A 6,401-nucleotide genomic window follows, 5' to 3' on the forward strand; every position below is an offset into this window, starting at 1 on the left:
TGGATGAGTGGTTTTTATTTGTTTGATTTGGTTTAGTTGTTTTGTTTTGTTTTGTTTTGTTCTGTTCTGTTCTGTTCTGTTCTGTTCTGTTCTGTTCTGTTTTGTTTAGAAAATCTCATGTATTGTCCAGGTTGGCCTTGAGCTTACAACAATTCTCCTGCCTCAACCTCCCAATCACTGTGATTATAAGCATAAGCCACCACAGCTGCTTTTAGAAACTCTGGAGATCAAAAAAAGAAAACACAATAAGTCAGGAGAGTGATCACTTATAGAGAGAGCAAAGGCATTGTACTATGCTCAATGTGCAATATATACCTGTCTGAAACTGTCCTTATATAACAAAGTACCATGTACAATAAACACATCCACTTAAACTCTTTTTTAAAAGGCACTGGACTAGGACACATGTCTGGCCAGTTTCAAGGGTGAGTGATAAAATCAGCCCCTCATTTTGGGTTCTCATCTTAGGGCAATCTTATATAACAAACTTATATACATGCCATGTGTGGGGTTTTATATCTGTTTCTTTTTTTTTTTCAATTTAAAAATGTAAGGTGTGCTTAAGTGTGCTATGACACTTTGGAGCACTTCACACTGAGCAGATGAGAGCAGAAACTGATAAGACTTTCTGTCAGCCAATTTAGCCATATCTGTCTACAGTTTAAGTTATACCAGGTCCATACGTCACACAGATTAAAGAGCAGATAAAATAAGAAATACGATGACGATTGGGTAAGTATGATGATGGTTGGGTAGAAACATGGTATTTAAAAACATTTTTTCAAGGGCTAGTAATTCTTGCTTAGCATATGCAAGGCCCAAGCTTCAATCACCAGCACTTCAAAATAAATAGATAAAGTCAGACTGGTAAAGCATTTACCAAAGGTCAGGGGACCATATTGTGCAAGACCCTTCACATCTCAGTGAGCTCCTTATACGTATGAGGTAATTCTCACCATATCAGATGTAGTGATGGAGACTCAGAAGCATACCCAGAGTCACCCAGCCACACAGACAAAAGATCCCTTCACTTACGAAATTAATATTCCAGAGAGATGATAATAAGAAACTAGCAACTAACTGCCATCCATTAGACAGCAAAGAGAACAAAGCTTAGTGTTTTTGTTGAACAAAATGGACTGCTCTTGGTAACATCTAAAAGCAAGAAACCCAGGGGCCGTGCATGAGAAGTTATCTTTTGTATTGGGTTCAATAGTGCAAAACCTCATTAATATCTTTTCAATAGTACTGTATACATTATAATATCTTTTATAAAATTAAATCACTCTTCAGTTTTCAAGTGCATAAACATATGACTGATTTTCGTTCAAGTTGAAGGGATACAAAGTTAATTCTGTTCAATAGACAACTAAGTTAGCTCCCAATTGACTGATCAGCACAGTATGAATGGAGTCCACCACGCTAACAATGGCTGAGTGGCTCTCCTGAGCCTGGCTGGAGGGCCTGTTCACATCCTAGCCTCACAGCAACAGGTAGAGGGTTCCTATAGAACAGGCAGAATTCTCACAAAAGGAGCTGCAGCTTAAAGGAGAACACACTCACATGAACATGAAAGTCAGGCAGGCAGGTTCCCAAGGGAAATATCATTCATTTCAGAGATCTCAGAGAGAGAGGGGGGAAAGGATCACTGGGCTCAGAGGCCACCTGGGGTCCTGACTGCCATTTGCTGGCTTTGTGACCTCAGATCAAGTCATTTAACATTTCTGAAGTCCATACCTCCCAGGGGTATAAAAGGGTTAATAGCATCCACTCCCTCCCATTCCCAAGGCTGCAATAAGTATTGGAGGAGCAAATAATAGCTGACCGCCAACAAAGGATTGCGGTGTGCCACGCAGTGGGCTGTGTGCTTTATGCGGTGTCTGTTGTTCTCCCATTCTCCGGGGGAGAAACTGGTCTTGGAGAGATTAAATAATTTTCCCAGTTAAGGCTGATAGGAAACCCAAGTCAACTGTCTCCAGATTCTGTGTCCTCAGCTCTGGGATGCCTCCTATAGTTCATCTGCAGAATCACTGTATCTATGTACTAAAAGTTACATGTGCAGTGCATACCAACTGATACCTAGAGGACAATTCTCCCATATGCAAAGCAAATGAGATGCTTCAAGAACACCTCCAAAGACTGAGAGATGTAGGGAGACCCAAGGATATAGAGCTATATTACTCAGGGTTCCCTAAAAGACCAGAACTGCTGACAGAATGTGTGTGTGTCTGTGTATGTGTGTGTCTGTATGTGTGTGTCTGTCTGTGTATGTCTGTCTGTGTATGTGTGTCTGTGTGTGTGTCTGTGTGTGTATCTGTGTGTGTGTATGTGTGTCTGTGTGTCTGTGTGTGTGTATGTGTGTCTGTCTGTGTATATCTCTGTGCGTGTCTGTGTGCGTGTGTGTGTGTGTGTGTGTGTGTGTGTGTGTGTGTGTGTCTGTGTGTATGTGTTTATAGAAAAAGTGTATGTGTGCCTCGAAGTCTAACAATGGGTATCTCATTCTAGAGAGGCCAATCTGGTAGTTGCTCAGTCTGCAAAGCTAAATGTCTCAATGATCCCACTCTGGTGCTGAAGGATTGGAGGTCTGGAGGATTCCTGGGGGCTGCTGGTCTTCAGTGGCTGTTGGAAGGCTGGAGAAGCTGCTTCTACTATCAGTGAAAGAATACCACAACAGGATAAATGACCTTGTCAGCAAGAGTTAAGGCAAGCATGCAAAAGCAGTCTCTCCCATGTCCTTTTATCTAGGCTGCCAATAGAAGAGGCCCATCCACATTTAGGGTGGGTCTTCCTGCTTCAAATAACCCAATAGAGTAAATCTCTCAATACCCAAAATGACCCCTACCTGCTGCCACATAGTATGGGTGAGACAGAAGATGCCCAGATATCTGGCTGCCACTCAGATGAGCAAGTGAATAGTGGAGAGATGGAAGAGGAAGAGATTCACACTGAAGAGAGGCGAAACTAGAGACACAAGGGTAGTGAGGAACAACAGCCTGATGTGAGAAGCCTGTGACGTCACCTAAGACCATGGTCCACCAAGAATCACATCTGGGTCCATGGCCAGGTGCATGGCCCTGCAGCAGTGGGAGCCCTTGTCAATATCTGTGGCCCATGTTACCAACAAAGGCCAAGCAGATGTTCCTAGTCTGGGCTGCCACCTGGGGCCATGTTGATGTCCAAAGGTTGTGCAGAGCTGGCCCCACCCCTCACCTGGGCAGCATGGGAGAGTGGCAGGGGGCATGAGAGTGGGAGAGCCAGCGATGGTGACAATGCCACAGCAGAGCAGCAGAGCTCATGGGCTAAGCAACTCAGCTTCCACCCAGGCCTAGATCCAGGGCTTTGAGTTGGCCCACCCCAACATCTACGCCATCAATAAACTGTTGGAGCACATGGAGGGGCCAGTCCTGCAGAGCCAAAGCTGCAGGGTCTCCATGACAGAGCAACAATGGGATATCAAGAGGAGTCCCTGTGAGGATCCAGTATTAATAGAGTAGCAGAAGCCAGAGGCCTCAAACCACATCAATGACTCACTGCAGTGAACATTGGCAAGTAAAGATGTGTGGACAACAGGGTATACGGTGGGACACACCGTGACACATTACAGCTTCCATGGCAAGATGTTAGTTTGTTTGTTGAGGGGTGGGGCTTGTTAGGTTTGTGTTGTTGTTTTGGTTTTTCTGTTTGTTTGGTCTCTTTGGGGAAGAGGATTCAAGGACAGAGGGCAGATATGGAGGACAGGAGATGAATGGGATGGGGTTGCAGGATGTAAAATTCACAGAGCATCAATAAAAAGTTAAAAAAAAGAATTTGAGAAGAGCATTTACCAACAATATGATCCTCCATTGGTGTTTAATTTTCCTACCCCCCAAAAATATTATTGCTAATGTAATAGTTAAATAGTAAGTGTAACTTCCTATACATTATAAGCAATTTCTGCTTATGAAACATAAGGTTACAAAAAATCTACATAGGTCAGTGTACTTTGTAAGCATCCTGCAGCTTTTTCTGTCTTTAATTTTATGTGTTATACATTAGATAAATATTTTTAATGAGAAGTTTACTTTTTTTCTTCTTCTTTCTTTACTGATTGAGGAGAGCTATAATATATATAAATAATAATATATATATAAATAATATATATAAATAATATATATTTGGGAGGAAATAAAAATTAATTTGACATACATGGTTTAATTCTCCTGAAGAATGCAAAGCAAGCGGGATGCTTCAAGACCACCTCCAAAGATTGAGAGATGGAGGATGTTTTCATTATTACATTGAAGAAACTTTGGTTTTGATTCCTATATCCTTACAAAGTGAAGGAACAATTTCAGAAAGTGTCTGTCATATATATATATGTGTGTGTGTGTGTGTCTGTGTCTGTGTGTGTGTCTGTGTGTCTGTGTCTGTGTATCTGTGTGTGTCTGTGTGTACATATATATACATAATTATTCACAGGAGTGCCCAGTGACTTGTGTTTTAGTTGACTATCGATATAAAAAACTTGACAACCAAGATTCACTATCACAGTGTCCAAACCCTCAGGACAGGACAGACTCTGAGAAAGACCAGAAGCATGGTGCTCCGCCCAGCCCCATCCTTAAGAGACAACCAGCAACAGGGATTTACAAGAGAGTGCTGGGCCTCCAAAGATCGAGGGAGACAGTGCACTTTTGTAGGGAAGAGAAGAATTGTTTAAGTGTTGAGGCCCAAGGCATTTGCTATCTGCTAGTGATGAAAACCAGTGAGCCTCACAGAGAGAATGGAAAGAGTACTGGAAACTATAGTAAAGGAGCTACAGACAACTTAAGGCTCTTAAGTTGGAGTATCAAGACCTGGATCCCAAGTGTAGCTCTGTAGTTCAAAAGCCATGTAACTTTGAAGAATGCATCCCTACGGTCAGGCCAGAGAACCTTCAAGGTTCTTAGCAGCATTGCTCTAGTCTTGCCTGATCAAAGGGCAGGGAGGAAGAGATCTAGCATTTATGCAGCATTTATTATGTGTGATATGCTGCCAGAGTCTTTTGGGAATCATCACCACTAATGACACAAACACAAAGGTCTCACTCGGACTGGACCCAATACCTTATAACTGTGACAACGTTGTAATGAGAACAGTTATCCCAGACTTGGAAAGAAAGCAATTATTTATTCCATGCCCTTTCAAACCCTTATTCCAGCTCTCGGTAAAAGTGCAGAGAGGGCTGGGTATGTAGCTCAGTGAAAGGGCAGTTGTCTGTGGGCAACTCTCTCTGCTTAATCCCCAAGAACCAAGTAAAGCAGTCAAGGTAGGATTCTCTGTCACCAAGGGTAAGCCATGAGAGATGAAGCAGGTCCCCTGCAGATCCAGGGTTACAGGGCAGACCCTGAGCTCTAGATAAAGAGCAACAATAAAAATAAAGTGTGTGGAAGTCTCACATTATACAAAAGGAAGTCCAGAGAGCACACAGAGCAAGCCGCTGGGACGGCGGAGGTGACAAGGACACAGTTAAACACTCCTCTATCCCCAAGCCAATACTATTCATGCTTCCAAAATTGTCCTATAATGTAAGGAAACATTGTTGCTTTTTCACTTGATATGTTTGAGGCTCTATGTTCTTATTCATAAAAACATGTATTGAGTATTAAGCTAAGGATTGTAAACTACCACAGCCTCTTCAAGTGCATGACTTTGTGGTAGGGGCAGATATGTACATGTATCTCTGTTTATGAGATAAGTCTTCACAGGCTACAGTTGAGGCAGTGTGGCACTTGGTTGGGTTTTGTGGTTGTCAGTGGTGGTATTTTTATTGTTTGGGGTTTTTTTCTTTTTTTCCTTTAAGATTTATTTTATATTTATAAGTACACTGTAGCTGTCTTCAGACACAGTGGAAAAGGGCATCGGATCTCATTACAGAATACGGATGGTCGTGAGCCACCATGTGGTTGTTGGGAATTGAACTCAGGACCTCTAGAAGAGCAGTCGGTGCTCTTCAACCACTGAGCCGTCTCTCCAGCCTGGGTTTGTTGTTGTTGCTGCTGATGGTGGTTTGTTTGTTTGTTTTTAAATTAATAATGGTGAGAGTTGTTATAATTGAACATCTGAAAATGTGCTTTTGGAAATAAATGGCATTTTTGAGGGTCAGGCTTAAACATTTGCTTGAGGAATCTTTCAGAACCCCACACCCCCCAACCCCCACTCACCAAGCTCTCTCTCATTCCATGTTCTCAGAGGCTTCTGTCTTTCACCACTCCCCATACTCATCCAACTTATACACTGTCTAGCAGTATTCCTTCCTCCCACAAGTGCTTGGCATCAAGCAAGGGAAACAGTGCCTGACATAAACAGGTGCTCAATAGATGCTCACTGGATGAGTGGATGGATGGATGGATGGATGGATGAGTGGATGGGTGGATGGATGG

Source organism: Grammomys surdaster, unplaced genomic scaffold, assembly GCF_004785775.1.
Source record: "Grammomys surdaster isolate TR1022 unplaced genomic scaffold, NIH_TR_1.0 213, whole genome shotgun sequence".
NCBI lineage: Eukaryota > Metazoa > Chordata > Mammalia > Rodentia > Muridae > Grammomys > Grammomys surdaster.